The sequence below is a fragment of the Oncorhynchus mykiss genome, chromosome 1, assembly GCF_057628025.1.
Source record: "Oncorhynchus mykiss isolate SJ-2025 chromosome 1, ASM5762802v1, whole genome shotgun sequence".
NCBI classification, from domain to species: domain Eukaryota; kingdom Metazoa; phylum Chordata; class Actinopteri; order Salmoniformes; family Salmonidae; genus Oncorhynchus; species Oncorhynchus mykiss.
Window position 1 is genome coordinate 49132692 of NC_143022.1, and position 16804 is coordinate 49149495.

The 16804-nt window shown below is 40.7% G+C and overlaps 2 long non-coding RNA genes across 6 annotated transcripts; one reads left to right on the forward strand and one right to left on the reverse strand.

Annotated features, from left to right (window-relative positions):
- LOC110524061 (uncharacterized) lies at positions 1-5581 on the reverse strand. Its single transcript, XR_016495461.1, has 3 exons — positions 5526-5581; positions 2664-2917; positions 1-627 (listed from the first exon to the last, which is right to left on the reverse strand). It is a non-coding gene; the product is annotated as an uncharacterized LOC110524061 (long non-coding RNA).
- Positions 4469-9850, forward strand: LOC110524064 (uncharacterized). 5 transcript variants are annotated; one of them, XR_016495446.1, is made up of 6 exons: positions 5600-5759; positions 6353-6449; positions 6546-6635; positions 6821-6955; positions 7031-7077; positions 8274-9850. It is a non-coding gene; the product is annotated as an uncharacterized LOC110524064 (long non-coding RNA). The 5 variants fall into 5 exon arrangements; XR_002473536.3 differs by lacking the exons at positions 5600-5759; positions 8274-9850 and adding an exon at positions 4469-4859 and having other exon boundaries at positions 7031-7553; XR_016495455.1 differs by lacking the exons at positions 5600-5759; positions 8274-9850 and adding an exon at positions 4469-4859 and having other exon boundaries at positions 6826-6955; positions 7031-7553.
- Positions 9851-16804: the final 6954 nt, after the last annotated feature.

Genomic DNA, 16804 nt, shown 5'->3' on the forward strand with positions numbered 1-16804 from the left:
AATCATGAAGTGGAACGACATTTATTGGATATTTCAAACTTTTTTAACAAATCAAAACCTGAAAACCTGACGCCACACAGACGCCTTTGAAAAAAATTCATGATTTTAGTTTCATATTCAATTTATCAGCATATATGCACGACAAATAAATTCCCAGTACTCAAATAAATCTGAAAATCGCAATGATCTATTTATTATAGCATCCTCTTAGAAGGAGAATCACTGTGGTGTCAATGTTTTTGATTATGTCCAAGTAGGAACATAGCTACAGGTATTTTGACTTCTATACTATAATAGTAGTAGTTGTGTGTGTTTTCTTGTCGTGCATTCGTTTTGAGTCAACGCTAATCCCACAATATTTTGGTCCCATTCGGCAGGCGGGTGAGAAGTGCCCCGTTGAAATCCTCTTGACCCCCTTGGTCCCACTGGCAGAACAGCCTATCAAGTGGGGGCACATGCCCGCCTCCCGTGCTAAGGCCGAGCGGGAATGGGAGAATAGCCAACGAGGGCGCAGGAAGAGAGTGAAGCCCATTCACTGGGACGTTAACTTTAAGTCTGGGCCTTTCTTCCCAGTGTGTGTCTCTCCATCACTGCCCTCGATCTTGGAGGTGGAAGAAGAGGCTCTTTCTGAAGAGATGGAGCAAAGACAGTTGTAAGGGGTCGCACACACACACGCATATCTTCCTTTCATTTTTTTAACCTTTATTTAAATTGTGGAGTTAGTTAAGAACAAATTCTTGTGAGCCGCCCTATGGGACCAGTGCCTTATACCGCTGCGCCAATCAGGAGCCCTATTGAGACCTCATGGCCTCCCATGAACCAGAGAGGATCAGCCAGCATCATCCCAGCGTCTGCCATGCCTGCCATCCTAGTTCCTCCACTGCCCTTTCAACCCCAAACCACAAAGGGCAGGTGACAGAAATGATCCAGTGCCCACCGATCCAGCCTGTTCTGCATGAGCAGCAGCAGCTACTGTCGGAAGTACTGTTGGAACAGACGTTTCCTATGAGACCCAACAGGAGCCACAAGCTGTCAAAGTACTTTCATCCCTGGGGTGTGGAGCTTCTCGAATAGTGTTCTCTTCCTGAAGATGGACTGCTTCAACCCCTTAGGAGTATCCAGAGTATCGAGTACACTGGTGTGATGATAGAATATGTCCCTCAGTATCAACTAGAGATTAATATTAATTCACTTGTTATTCTAGTCAGGAAAATGTTAATTTATCATCACCGTGTTCCAAAGAATTGTTTCTATACAGTTTTATTGCAGTTGAAAATGATCTGTGGTGTGTGTTGTTGGTTTCTTGTGAGCTATGAAGTATACCCTTTTAGTAGAATGTTTATTTCTTCATTGGATTGGTTGATTTGTTGACCAAAGAGAAGAGGTAAGTGCTGACCGGACTAATATAAGTGAAGTTCCAATTCAAATTTGTATTATTCCGAAGGTGGCACATCTTAGTGTCATAATTCTTCATGTTATCAATGTATAGCAATACTGACAAATTCTAAGGTGAAACTATTTGTACTACAGCATTGGAAATGAGGATCTATCCAAACACAGTGTTTATTAAATGCGAGAATGCTGAACAACATTTTCTGACCAATAGGCTTGTTTTTCATAATATTTGACCAAAGGTTTCTTCGCTTGAGTCAAGAAGCCCTGTCTCAAATTGCACATGTAAGGGAAGCAGACAGCTGCAGATTTAATATAACTGCTGGGTTACACGGTAACCAGGTCTCTCTTGCCAAAATAACCCACTTTTGCAAGAAAGACCTGGATAGTGCCACATAACACAATGCTTATATAAATCTTCCATTTATACAAATAAAAATGACCCCTTTATCTGGAATATGTGTAGTGTTGCCTTACATTTGTGAAATATGAATGACTTTTGCTTAGCCTTCAAACTGTGCTTAGTTTAAAATACCGTTGGTTGGACTGCGAGGCAGTGACTGTATCGTTTTTCTTTTGATCTGAAGCCTGACACTGTACGACACCTCGTGTCTCATCCTCTGTCATTTGAATAAAGCTTCCTCAGCATGATGTTGTTTTTTCAACCCTCACAAACAAATGTTGATCCCCATGTGATACACGTGATATTCCACAGGGGGGCACTAAAGGTCTGTAACGAAAGGTTGAACACATTGTACCTTGAACACCATCTGAACTTACACACAGCCTCAACTATCTAAATGACAGAAAATGTCATATCTGCTCTCACACTGTACATTAATAGATGATGATCCCTTGGGTTTTTCACAGTCCATCATAATAAATAATTTTTGGCAACTTATGTATTGTTGTCTAAGGTTAATTCCAAAACGTATTCTCTCCACCAAAGCCCAAAGCTTACTAGCATTATAAAGATATCCATCACGTTTAAGAGGTGTTACCACATTTTTGTAGAGATTTATATGGGGGCAGTGCAAAGGCTCAACTTGCAGTGTAAGATCAGTCATGCATCGTACCCAGTTCCTCTCTAGAAACATGCATGAGAAGCTATGACTTAGCAGTATGACTGTATCAATTGTTCTAGAACTGGTTCAAGAAAGAAGGTTAGGTTAGTTAGGCTACATGTGATCGTGCGTCACCATAACTGAAACATGGCCTTCTGGTCACGTCATGGTGCAAGTATTTGCATAAACTGGAAAACATTTGCATACATTTCTCTGGCCGGCAGTGAAGGGGTTAATCAGCCGTGTGCTCTCAGTTTACGCTCACTAGCAGAATCTGTCTGCCACAGCTGCTGCGCTAATCTTCTATCACAGCACTGACAACCAGAGGTGTTTCCAGAGGACAAACAACACAGAGCTGGTTAGAAGGATCCAGGCCAATCCTCTCCAGAGGTCAAACATCCAGGACCAAAGGCCCCGCTCTCCTCCTGCTCAGGCCAGACGGTCTATGTCCGACTGCAGCGCTGAAAAGAGGTGTTTCCAGAGGACAACAACACAGAGCTGGTTAGAGAAGCTTCAAACCAAACCACGTACACACAGATTTAGGAGCAGTTGACCTCCACAGAATGTGAACATTAGCCACTAATATCTGACATCAGTATCGTTTATAAAAGTGTATCTGTGTTTGTCTGTGTCTTACAGTTTCTGTTTAGATTACATCAAAGATAGAGAAGCTGTGCACTCACACCATGTTCAATCATGTTATCTGGTCAGCCTGTAGCATATAAACATTTGTTGGCACATAAATTGAAAAAATAATTGATCAAATTCCCCCCGCCACTATCTGACTGGGTTAACAACTTAATATTAAGTTAATATGGACCCATTGTCTTAGACTTGAAATCTTGGACCGGGATTCAAACGCAGGGACTTGTGACACGACTCAGACATTGACGACTTTGACTCAATTCAGAGTTAGCCATAGGGTCTTGTGTATTGACTCGGATTTATGCTTTAGTGACTTGACTACAACACTGCTGCCATTACATGGCTACTACTGCTGCTACAACTAACAATTCTAGCAAGGGGTACCCCAGCTTGGATACACTTTTCTTCTGCTCCCTCTAAAGCATTAAGCAGACATTTTTATTATATCTCCCAACTCATAACTCCCTGTTGGGGTGAGTCTATCTACAAATAAATGCAGAAAGAGGATTACAACAGCTAACACAGGGAGCTGAAATCCTGGGGACCGCCTTATGTTCCCTCAGCTTTACCTCATTTTGAACAGGTGCTTTTTATCCATGACCAGGCCATAATCCGGCAAAGAAATAGGCCTATAGTACAGTGTCTGCCTATAATGTAATTTTATAACTAGTCCTACCATAAGGTAGCCTACCATTTGTAAAACATGAGGTTGCGTTGGCTTTATTAATCTAATCCTGATTCCTGACAAAAGCTTATAGGGATTTGTCCTTTAAGATATGAACATCAGTTACCCAAGTTTATTATGAGTTTTCTTGAGGCTTTTTGCAAAGAGATCAATCTTGATGTAACGGCCTACGTCTTCACAGCAGTACAAACCTGAAATCACTTATTATCAGTACATTTTATTCCACCTTGTGAAACCAGGGGTCTAGTGGAGGGTAAATGTGAATAGGATTTTTTTTAAAAAGGCCTGTTATGAGAGAGAAAGAGAGATGGTGAGAGTAGCTGAGTGCCTATAGTAAGAGATGGCTGTTAATATCACTAGGCTGTTTGGTCTGTGTGCAGGTAGTGAACCTGATTGCTGAGGGGTTAGGTTGCTAGTTAGAATCTTAACCTGCCATAAACTACTTTTGTGTCAGCAAGTCTACAGACCATTCAAGTAGCTGCACTGAACACCTCACTGATACTAACTGTGTAAGCTACAAACCCAAATTGTCTAAGGAAATGTAGGTGACAGTAATATTATTGCACACATTTTCAGAAATCTGGCCTGGTGGAATCATTGTCTACTCTCCATAATTTTCACTCGTGACTCTGCCCTTCCCCCACTGCAGAGTGCACAAAAGTACCAAACTACCAACAATTTCACAGGTCAACACAGTTCCCCCTCCACCATGCAGCAGTGACAAATCTCTCCCCAGGGTTGCCATTTATGCAATTGTTTTTCTTTTATTGAGGTCGTTTTAAAACTTTGCTGCAGCTGAAAAGTTTTGGTCGCTGGGTGCACGTTTTTATACTACTTCTATATTGCACCGTTACCAACATGGTATGTTTAAATAATCCATCAATTTCCCTGTAATTTGAAGAGATTGTGATAACTGTTTCAAAGCCTGAAAACTTTTACTGAATTTACTAGAAATGGGAAATGACCTGGCAAGCCTGTCTCTGCCTGAGCATGATCACAACAAAAGTAGCTGTGCAGCACGTTTTTGTAAGGATGAGGAGGATGGTTGCAGACGTTCACATTCATGCAAGAAGGTAAGCTATTAACCAATATTTTAACTATAATTGTATGTGGTGTATTGGCAAGCAATGCATGTTCCCATTGTCTTTATTTGTAATTAATGTTAGCTCATGTATGTCTTTCGGTGGAATACAACATACATTGACAATGGCCGAAAGCCGCATTGTATCAGATATACTTCACCATGAGTTTGAAATTGGTAGGCTTATCCAAACAATTTATTAATGTGCAATTGTTACTTTGTACTTATACTTATTTACCTTATACTTATTTACTGCTTGCTAATGAGTAGCGTGCTAGCTAGCGGTTAGCGTGCTAGTTTAGCATAATTGGTAAACATGTCCTTGATTCAGAATATATGATTTTGGTTAACCCAATGTTACATGCATTGGAAAATAATATTGCCAGTGTAACTTGAATTGGTTTACAAGCTAGCTAGAAAAGCCAGTTCATTTTCATCTGTTTTGTCAAGTCATAAGCATGCATGTGTGCCGAAATATTTAAATACATCCCCTTATTAAATTATTTTAAGTTTTGGCAGTTTTTTTATCGCCCTTTCTCACCCAAAGATAAATACGTTGCAAGTTATTTTAGCTTTGCATGTAAAAGAGTGAAACACCACATGTATCTGACAGTTCACCTGTAAGTCTATGTCGTTGTTTTTTGTTTGAATTGTTTACCTTGTTCGCTGTGCGTGGGAAATGATAAGACAAGCGGAACTACGTAGCTAATAACTGTTGTAACGGGGATCCTTATTGTAGCAACACACTTTTGGAGGGAAGGCAAACCCGCGCTCTGTTAGCTAAATTTCCATGTCATCGGGTGAAGTTCGTAAAGGTTGAAGTGTGTATGTTAGGATGGTAACGTTATTATAATTAAGGATGAAGTGTGAATTCATGCCAGGAATAATAAGGGTGAAGTTTGATTTCCTCCCTTCTGTAATAAGCAGCCAATTAGTTATTTTTCCTTTATTCGTGTTTAATCTGAAACAGTTACAGCGTCGGCTAAATTGTTTATGTATGTAAGCACTTCAGTTATCCCAAGCTAATAAGTCACTCGTAAGATAAGTTTGTAAGAGTGTGCTTAAATGTATTTTCATTTATTTTATAGTTCTCACGGAAGGTGATAATTCTGACTAAATCTATAGAATAAAGCCGCTATAGTTAAAAAATCAAGGCACGGTTGTGCTCGTGGTTACTGGAGGGAGCTACACCACAACAGGAATAAGGATTGTGGAAAGTGTAACATTTGTTAGGACTGTGCCAATTCACATGCCTTCCTTTAGCCATATCACTCATACTGTTTCTCGTTTAGTCCATCCATAAAAGCATATCAGCTTTAGTTGTATCCAGGAACTTGTATAATATGCTTATGTTATGCTTATACTTGCTTTTTTCCTTGAAAGTCGTTTAAAAAAGGAAATTGTAATAGATTTTTGTTGGACCTCATTCAGTCAATGATAACAGTCATTGGTGTCCCCCAGCCCAACTTGTCTTCCTTTACGCAGGCACTGCAGAGTCTAAGAAGACGCATGGAAACTAAAAGAAACATAATTCAACTTGTAGGCTAGATTTGAAAAGGAAATAATAAATCCCGAAGCTCAGGTTTGTCAGTTGCTAGAATGAGGATACTGGGGATGGTTGAATCATATTCAATTGCCTAATTTGCACATTACTAATTTCATTTTATTCTATCGTTAGATGTCAGACACCGAGGCTGCCAGTACCTCTGGGTCGATAGTCCATGTGTTGGATGATGCACTGCCGTTGATCAGAACAGACCGTGTATATGTAAGTTAGTGTCATTTAACACCAGCACATACTGTAAGTTCTTGTGAATCAGCTTTGAAAATCAAAGATAGGCAAGTCTGCACTTTCATCCCATATTCATTGTATTATAACAAAATGTAAAGTAGAGGAGCACAGAGCCATAACTAATCAAAATATGCCAGTGTCCAAATACTTTTTTTCTGCAGTACAGTTGACCAAAGCTATACTTGGATACAAGACTGATGACTCAATAACCAGTATTGACAACAGTGAAGATGGTTATGTCCCAGGGCCATCAGGATCATCAGTGGAAGGCAATTTCTATGAAGAAAATCTGACCGGTATGCCTATACCTTACATACACATGGACCTATTCTTAATTACAATGTCTTTTTCGAAAATGACATGTTTTCCAGGAGAGATGTCAGCGATTCGGGCCAAACAGCCAATAACCAAGGGAAAGGTGGGACAAAAGAGGCTCACACGTTAAGCATGTTTCCTGCTTCCTTCAGTCAGTGCATTTTCACTTTGTAGTCAAATCAAATGTTATTGGTCACATACACATGGTTAGCAGATGTTTATGCGAGTGTGGCAAAATGCTTGTGCTTCTAGTTCCGACCGTGCAGTAATATCTAACAAGTAATCTAACAATTTTACAACAACTACCGTTATCTCTTCAACCGATCGCTTCCCACACCTGCCCAGCATCACTACTCTGGACGGTTCTGACTTAGAATATGTGGACAACTACAAATACCTAGGTGCCTGGTTAGACTAAACTCTCCTTCCAGACTTACATTAACCATTTCCAATCCAGAATTAAATCTAGAATCAGCTTCCTATTTTGCAGCAAAGCATCCATCACTCATGCTGCCAAACATACCCTCGTAAAACTGACTATCCTACTGATCCTTGGCTTCGGCGATATCATTTACAAAAGAACCTCCAACACTCTACTCAGCAAATTGGATGCAGTCTATCACAGTGTCATCCGTTTTGTCAACTACCCACCATTGCGACCTGTATGCTCTTGTTGGCTGGCCCTCGTTTCATATTCGTCGCCAAACCCACTGGCTCCAGGTCATCTATAAGTCTTTGCTAGGTAAAGCCCTGCCTTATCTCAGCTCACTGGTCACCATAGCAGCACCCACCCGTAGCACGCGCTCCAGCAGGTATATTTCACTGGTTACCCCCAAAGCCAATTCCTCCTTCGGTCGCCTTTCCTTCCAGTTCTCTGCTGCCAATGACTGGAACGAACTGCAAAAATCACTGAAGCTGGAGACTCATATCTCCCTCACTAGCTTTAAGCACCAGCTGTCCGAGCAGCTCATAGATCACTGCACCTGTACATAGCCCACCTGTAATTAGCCCATCCAACTACCTCATCATCATACTGTTATCTAATTGATTTATTTTGCTCCTTTGCACCCCAGTATCTCTACTTGTACACCCATCTTCTGCACATTCCAGTGTTTAATTGCTATATTGTAATTATTTCGGCACTATGGCCTATTTATTGCCTTACCTCCGTTAATCTTTCCTCATTTGCACACACTTTATATACAGACGTTTTCTATTGTATTATTGACTGTATGTTTGTTTATTCCATGTGTAACTCTGTGTTGTTTGTGTTGCACTGCTTTGCTTTATCTTGGCCAGGTCGCAGTTGTAAATGAGAACTTGTTCTCAACTAGGTTGATATCAGCTGCATCCCTGAACATCCAACTCTCACTCCAGAAGCCCGGTGTGTTTTTTGTCTCATTCCATTTACCCTCAACTCATTAATTAGTGAGGGAGATGGTGAAGGCTACACACCGCTTTCAGACATTGTTTTCAGCCTCAGGAGCAAGGTGGAGTTCAGCTGCTTTTGACTCAAAAAGGTAACCAAGGTACGGTTTGGGACTGATGTATCCATCAATTTTTTTGGCCCTTTTGAGTACATCAACATTTGCCAGTGGATTCAGCACCCTGCTGCTTCACAGACCTTATCAGGCTAACCAAGCTGTCAAGTAGCTTAAGAGGATCTACTTGCTCTCCCTCAAAAGCCTTGATGGCCAACTGTACCTCACCCAGCACTGATGTCAAAAAAGTCAGATATAATATGTTTTGAGGATCACTGTACATGGAGTATAAAACCTCAGCCATGTAGCACTGTTCACTGAACATGGTGACAGCGAAATGCAGCCTAAGCTCCTCCCACTGGTCTAATATGCGTGAAACCGCGGGTTCAATGGAGAGCCAACGTGTGGCACACACTTTGGTTATCTGTAAAAGTCTCTCCCCACATTTGATGGTCTCATATATGGCCTTGTAGGCCTCCCTGCACATTGGAGACACTGAAAAACAGTTATAAATGTCTCTCGTACCAAGTACTCCACACTACGGGGATGGTGTCATTGGAAGCATGACTTACAGCAAGCTGCAGAGAGTGGCACACACAGCGAATAAGAACCAGATATTTGAGGCCATACTCCTCCTTCAGCACTTTATGGACCCCATTGTTAATCCCCGTCATAACAGAGGCATTGTCAGTCCCTATCCCCAGGAGTTTCTCTTTTTTATGACAACACTTCTCGAGGAAAGCCACAACAGCACGGGCTATAGATTTGGCATCTCCTCCCTCCAACTCAACAAGCCCCAGAAATGTTGATACAAGTGTCCGCTTGGTGTCACTAAATTACCTTATCACAACCCCCAGGTACTTAGAAACAATTACATCCGTGGACTCATCGAGGAGGAGGCTGAAACGCTGGTCACCCACATCTGCGACCAACTTTTTCAGAAAGTATGGTGCTAGAACACCATTAATCATTTCTGTGCACTTTGTCCTGTGCATTTTGAAGTGGGTAGCAGTAGTGGAGTCTGAGAAAGCAGCTCTACATGTTTCTCCAATGTGATCACATGCCAGCATGGAACAGTGTTCAGCAATAGCTAATGCCATGGTGGCCTCAGCCTTTTTTGCAGAGTCAATTTTTTTAACCATAAATGGCAGCTTGTTTTGGGTGGAACTGTTATAAGGCTATGTATGCCTTTTGTTTTTGAGTTGTGTTCGATTTGCGTCAATTCGAATCTGGTATCAGGATAAATATGACAATGAGTCACCGATTGTATACTATGCATTTTTTATTAGCTAAGCAATAAGTGGTAAATGCAATTTTTCTATATACGGGCTCTCTGTCCCACCTCGCAGGGCAAACAGAGAACTGACTTGTTCCTGACAAAGATATTATAATACAGTGCCTTGCGAAAGTATTCGGCCCCCTTGAACTTTGCGACCTTTTGCCACATTTCAGGCTTCAAACATAAAGATATAAAACTGTATTTTTTTGTGAAGAATCAACAACAAGTGGGACACAATCATGAAGTGGAACGACATTTATTGGATATTTCAAACTTTTTTAACAAATCAAAAACTGAAAAATTGGGCGTGCAAAATTATTCAGCCCCTTTACTTTCAGTGCAGCAAACTCTCTCCAGAAGTTCAGTGAGGATCTCTGAATGATCCAATGTTGACCTAAATGACTAATGATGATAAATACAATCCACCTGTGTGTAATCAAGTCTCCGTATAAATGCACCTGCACTGTGATAGTCTCAGAGGTCCGTTAAAAGCGCAGAGAGCATCATGAAGAACAAGGAACACACCAGGCAGGTCCGAGATACTGTTGTGAAGAAGTTTAAAGCCGGATTTGGATACAAAAAGATTTCCCAAGCTTTAAACATCCCAAGGAGCACTGTGCAAGCGATTAATATTGAAATGGAAGGAGTATCAGACCACTGCAAATCTACCAAGACCTGGCCGTCCCTCTAAACTTTCAGCTCATACAAGGAGAAGACTGATCAGAGATGCAGCCAAGAGGCCCATGATCACTCTGGATGAACTGCAGAGATCTACAGCTGAGGTGGGAGACTCTGTCCATAGGACAACAACCAGTCGTATATTGCACAAATCTGGCCTTTATGGAAGAGTGGCAAGAAGAAAGCCATTTCTTAAAGATATCCATAAAAAGTGTTGGTTAAAGTTTGCCACAAGCCACCTGGGAGACACACCAAACATGTGGAAGAAGGTGCTCTGGTCAGATGAAACCAAAATTGAACTTTTTGGCAACAATGCAAAACGTTATGTTTGGTGTAAAAGCAACACAGCTCATCACCCTGAACACACCATCCCCACTGTCAAACATGGTGGTGGCAGCATCATGGTTTGGGCCTGCTTTTCTTCAGCAGGGACAGGGAAGATGGTTAAAATTGATGGGAAGATGGATGTAGCCAAATACAGGACCATTCTGGAAGAAAACCTGATGGAGTCTGCAAAAGACCTGAGACTGGGATGGAGATTTGTCTTCCAACAAGACAATGATCCAAAACATAAAGCAAAATCTACAATGGAATGGTTCAAAAATAAACATATCCAGGTGTTAGAATGGCCAAGTCAAAGTCCAGACCTGAATCCAATCGAGAATCTGTGGAAAGAACTGAAAACTGCTGTTCACAAATGCTCTCCATCCAACCTCACTGAGCTCGAGCTGTTTTGCAAGGAGGAATGGGAAAAAAATTCAGTCTCTCGATTTGCAAAACTGATAGAGATATACCCCAAGCGACTTACAGCTGTAATCGCAGCAAAAGGTGGCGCTACAAAGTATTAACTTAAGGGGGCTGAATAATTTTGCACGCCCAATTTTTCAGTTTGATTTGTTAAAAAAGTTTGAAATATCCAATAAATGTCGTTCCACTTCATGATTGTGTCCCACTTGTTGTTGATTCTTCACAAAAAAATACAGTTTTATATCTTTATGTTTGAAGCCTGAAATGTGGCAAAAGGTTGCAAAGTTCAAGGGGGCCGAATACTTTCGCAAGGCACTGTATATCCTGACAGTAGTAGTTCTTGCTTCCGAGCCGGCCTGTCAAAGTAGAGACAGGCTGGGTGAGTTTAAACCACGCCCAATCGTTGATTGTTGTCGTACGAGCTGGTACCAGCCCCCGGGCGCTCCAGTTGATAGATGTAACTTGCTGTGTCGAGTATCTATGCGCTCGTTCCCTAGATACCGTTATCACATATCTGGTTTCTGTTATTGTTAAGTTTGAGTTCTAACAGTCTGTGGTTTGCTACACCACGTTCTGTATGTGTCCGTTTTTATGTTATTCTGTATTTTTCCATCATGAGGAAGGCCCATGGCCCTGAAACTGTTAACAATGTTTCAAGTCAGCTATGTTGCATAACACCTACATACATCCACACAAGCCAACAGCAGATATTATTCAATCACATATATGGTAACGGGCTATAGTGCATAACACAGAATCCTCATAGTTGTCATGTGTTTTTTTGCATCACTAAGTTTGGCGTAGAAATCAGCCTTACAATACATGCAGAATGCCTGTGTATCATCTCCAATAAACGGCTTCGACCAGCCTTTGGATTCAGGGTTTGATTCCCACTCCTTTCTGTATTTTTGAGTGTAGAGTTTGGACTGAGACATGAAGCTAGATGTTTAGCTTACGTCACAGAGAGGCACACACACAGTGGACAAGGTGAGTAAGTGACTGAGGCTGTGTGAGTCAAATGCAGTGATTTATTTTAGACACAGAACATTTTATATTTATTCAGCCAGCGGCAGCTTCCCGCATGCGCAATTAATTTGCAGTCTGTACTTGGAGAGGTGAACATCTCCTGCTCTGACTGCAGCTGGGAGGGACTGCTGCCCGAGTATTGGGCCGCCTGTGAGTGCTTTGGGACGGGGGTGGGGCCCACATTGAGAAGAGTAAGAACGATCGGTCTCCAATAACCCTGGAAAAAGTCGCTAGATTTATCGCTAGTCACTTTAAAAAAAATTTATCTTTAGGAGTCTGAATAGTTGCTAAGTTGGAAAAACTGGTTTTCTTGTATATTTTGGTCCCATTCGGTATTAGCACCGTCAGCCAATGGGGGAAGTGACATGCCTGATGCCTAAATTGATGTTGTCGACTAAACACATTTCAATATAATTTTTGAAATACAATAAATAGCCTATTAATTTGTCGACAAAACAAGTTAATACATTTTATTCGTCTTCATGTCTCCAACTCAACCAACAAGTTATAGAAAGGAATTAAGCCAGTGTCTTAGCCATATTTTGAGGTTACTGTAACTATACATTTGTAACGTTAATCTTATGAAGCGTGCATGTTCAAGATGGCATGCATACTGTAGTTTGTGGCAGATCTGTGGAGATATTCACAATTGCTGTAGTCTGTAGAATCTCGAACAGCATTGATCACTTGCACCATGTACTTTTAATGTAATCTCAACTTCAAACCAAATAATTTGGTTATGCAATTTGATGAAGCACAGTGTGGTTTAGTTGCCAGGGTTGTGGGTGTGATTCCCACGGGTGACCAGTGTGACCGTATGCTAAATGACTAAAATGTAAATAACCAGTGGTGGAAAAAGTACTCAAATGACATACTTGAATAAAAGTAAAGTTACATTAGTAGAAAATGACTCAAGTAAAATTGATAGTCAGCCAATAAATACTACTTGATTAAAAGTCTAAAAGTGTTTGTTTTTAAATATACTTAAGTATCAAAAGTAAAAGTATGAATTTCAAATTCCTTAAATTAAGCAAACCAGAGACATAATTTTAAAACAAAGCATTAGTGATTAGTGAGTCCGTCAGATCAGAGGCAGTAGGTATGACAACATTCTTTAGGAATGTTGTTAAGTAAAATATGTAAAAAAAAAAAAACCAAGTACTTAAGTACAGAAACAGTATTTTTACTTAAATACTTTAGATCAAAATAAAGAAAGTTGCACACTCCTTATCTAAACTCCCAGTAATTTATTTTGGTATTTACCAATGTTTCGGCATCACTGTGCCTTCAGGGTAAGTTTCTAAAATCCTTCTATGGAAAAGATACATAGATGATGTCTTTGTGCTCTGGGAGGGAAGTCAGCAGGAACTAAATGAATTCCAAACTCTACAAAACAGGAGCTCTGAAAAACTCAAATTCACCTTGCAGACTGATGAGGGAAAAGTAAACTACCTGGACATATGGATCATGTGGGATTCTGTGTTTTACAATATATCCATTACCATATACAGGACGCATGACTTTCAACCTTCGTCTCTCCCGAGCCCGTACGGAAGTTGTAGCGATGAGACAAGATAGTAGCTACTACAACAATTGGATACCACGAAATTGGGGAGAAAAAGGGGTAAAATTCCCCCCAAAAAATTATACTATGGTAAGAATACTCTTACTTGTAATGCGGTCTGTGTAGCTGGTGTAGGAGTCAGGAGTCAGACGAAGGGCAGCAGATATGAGTAAAGAAACGTACTTTACTCAACATATACAAATGTGATACAATAAAGAGAGCCCACATTAACCTGTTAGAGCTCTAGGGGCGCTATTTCATTTTTGGATAAAAAACGTTCCCGTTTTAAGCGCGATATTTTGTCACGAAAAGATGCTCGACTATGCATATTGACAGTTTTGGAAAGAAAACAATCTGAAGTTTCAGAATCTGCAAAGATTTTGTCTGTAAGTGCCCCAGAACTCATTCTACAGGCGAAACCAAGATGATGCATCACCCAGGAATTAGCAGAATTTCTGAAGCTCTGTTTTCCATTCTCTCCTTATATGGCTGTGATTGCGCAACGAATGAGCCTACACTTTCTGTCGTTCGCCCAAGGTCTTAGCAGCATTGTGACGTATTTGTAGGCATATCATTGGAAGATTGCCCATAAGAGACTACATTTTCCAAGTGTCCGCCTGGTGTCCTGCGTCGAATTCGGTGCGCAATTGCCAGCTGCTTCTACTTTACCATTTGATTCAGGGGAGAAAGCATGTGTCCAAGAACGATGTATCAATGAAGAGATATGTGAAAAACACCTTGATGATTGATTCTAAACAACGTTTGCCATGTTTTCAGTCGATATTATGGAGTTAATTTGGAAAAAAGTTTGCGTTTTGAGGACTGAATTTATGGATTTATTTTGGTAGCCAAATGTGATGTATAAAACGGAGCTATTTCTAATACACAAGGAATCTTTTTGGAAAAACTGAGCATCTGCTATCTAACTGAGAGTATCCTCATTGAAAACATCAGAAGTTCTTCAAAGGTAAATGATTTTATTTGAAGGCTTTTATGTTTTTGTTAATGTTGCGTGCTGGATGCTAACGCTAATGCTAACGCGAAATGCTAACGCGAAATGCTAACTCTAGCTAGCTACTTTTACACATTATTGTTTTCCTATGGTTGAGAAGCATATTTTGAAAATCTGAGATGACAGTGTTGTTTACAAAAGGCTAAGCTTGAGAGATGGCATATTTATTTCATTTGCGATTTTCATAAATAGTTAACGTTGTGTTATGCTAATGAGCTTGCTGATAGATTTACACAATCCTGGATACAGGGGTTTTTTCATAGCTAAACGTGACGCAGAAAACGGAGCGATTTGTCCTAAACAAATAATCTTTCAGGAAAAACTGAACATTTGCTATCTGAGAGTCTCCTCATTGAAAACATCTGAAGTTCTTCAAAGGTAAATTATTTTTTTGAATGCTTTTCTGTTTTTTTGTGTAAATGTTGCCAGCTGAATGCTAATGCTAAATGCTACGTTAGCCATCAATACTGTTACACAAATGCTTGTTTTGCAATGGTTGAGAAGCATATTTTGAAAATCTGAGATGACAGTGTTGTTAACAAAAGGCTAAGCTTGAGAGCTAGCATATTTATTTAATTTCATTTGCGATTTTCATGAATAGTTAACGTTGCGTTATGGTAATGAGCTTGAGTATGTATTCACGAACCCGGATCCGGGATGGGGAGATCAGAAAGGTTAACGGGCCGTACTACATACAAACAATTACTCACAAACATACATGGGGGAACAGAGGGTTAATTAATGAATAAGTAATTGGGGAATTTAAACCAGGTATGTAAGACAAAGACAAAACAAATGGAAAATGAAAAGTGGATCGGCTATGTGGCCGGTGGCCGGTGACGTCGAACGCCGCCCAAACAAGGAGAGGGACCGACTTCAGCGGAAGTCGTGACATCACTCAGTATGACAGTTGAGTACTTTTTCCATCACTGGTTATTTACATTTTAGTCATTTAGCATACGGTCACACTGATCACCCGTGGGAATCGCACCCACAACCCTGGCGACTAAACCACACTGTGCTTCATCAAATTGCAGAACCAAATTACTTGGTTTGAAGTTGAGATTACATTACAAGTACATGGTGCAAGTGATCAATGCCATTCGAGATTCTACATAGACTACAGCAATTGTGAATATCTCCACAGATCCCCCACAACCTGCAGTGTGCATGCTATCTTGAACATGCACGCTTTATATGATTAACGTTACACACAAATAAATGTACAGTCGTAGCCAAAAGTTTTGAGAATGACACAAATATTAATTTCCACAATTTTGCTGCTTCAGTGTCTTTAGATATTTTTGTCAGATGTTATTATGGAATACTGAAGTATAATTACAAGCATTTCATAAGTTTCAAAGGCTTTTATTGACAGTTAGATGAAGTGTATGCAAAGAGTCAGTATTTGCAGTGTTGGCCCATCTTTTTCAAGACCTCTGCAATCTGCCCATGGCATGCTGTCAGTTAACTTCTTGGCCACATCCTGACTGATGGAGCCCATTCTTGCATAATCAATGCTTAGAGTTTGTCAGAATTTGTGGGTTTTTGCTTGTCCACCCGCCTCTTCAGGATTGACCACAAGTTCTCAATGGGATTACGGTCTGGGGAGTTTCCTGGCCATGGACCCAACATATCAATGTTTTGTTCCCCGAGCCACTTAGTTATCACTTTTGCCGTATGGCATGTGCTCCATCATGCTGGAAAAGCATTTTTCGTCACCAAACTGTTCCTGGATGGTTGGGAGAAGTTGCTCTCGGAGGATGTGTTCTTTGTCAAAATTGTGAGTGAGCACACTCCCTTGGCTGAGAAGCAACCCCACACATGAATGGTCTCAGGATGCTTTACTGTTGGCATGACACAGGACTGATGGTAGCGCTCACCTTGTCTTCTCTGCACAAGCTTTTTTCCGGATGCCCCAAACAATCGGAACGGGGATTCATCAGATAAAATGACTTTACCCCAGTCCTCAGCAGTCCAATCCCTGTACCTTTTGCAGAATATCAGTCTGTCCCTGATGTTTTTCCTGGAGATAAGTGGCTT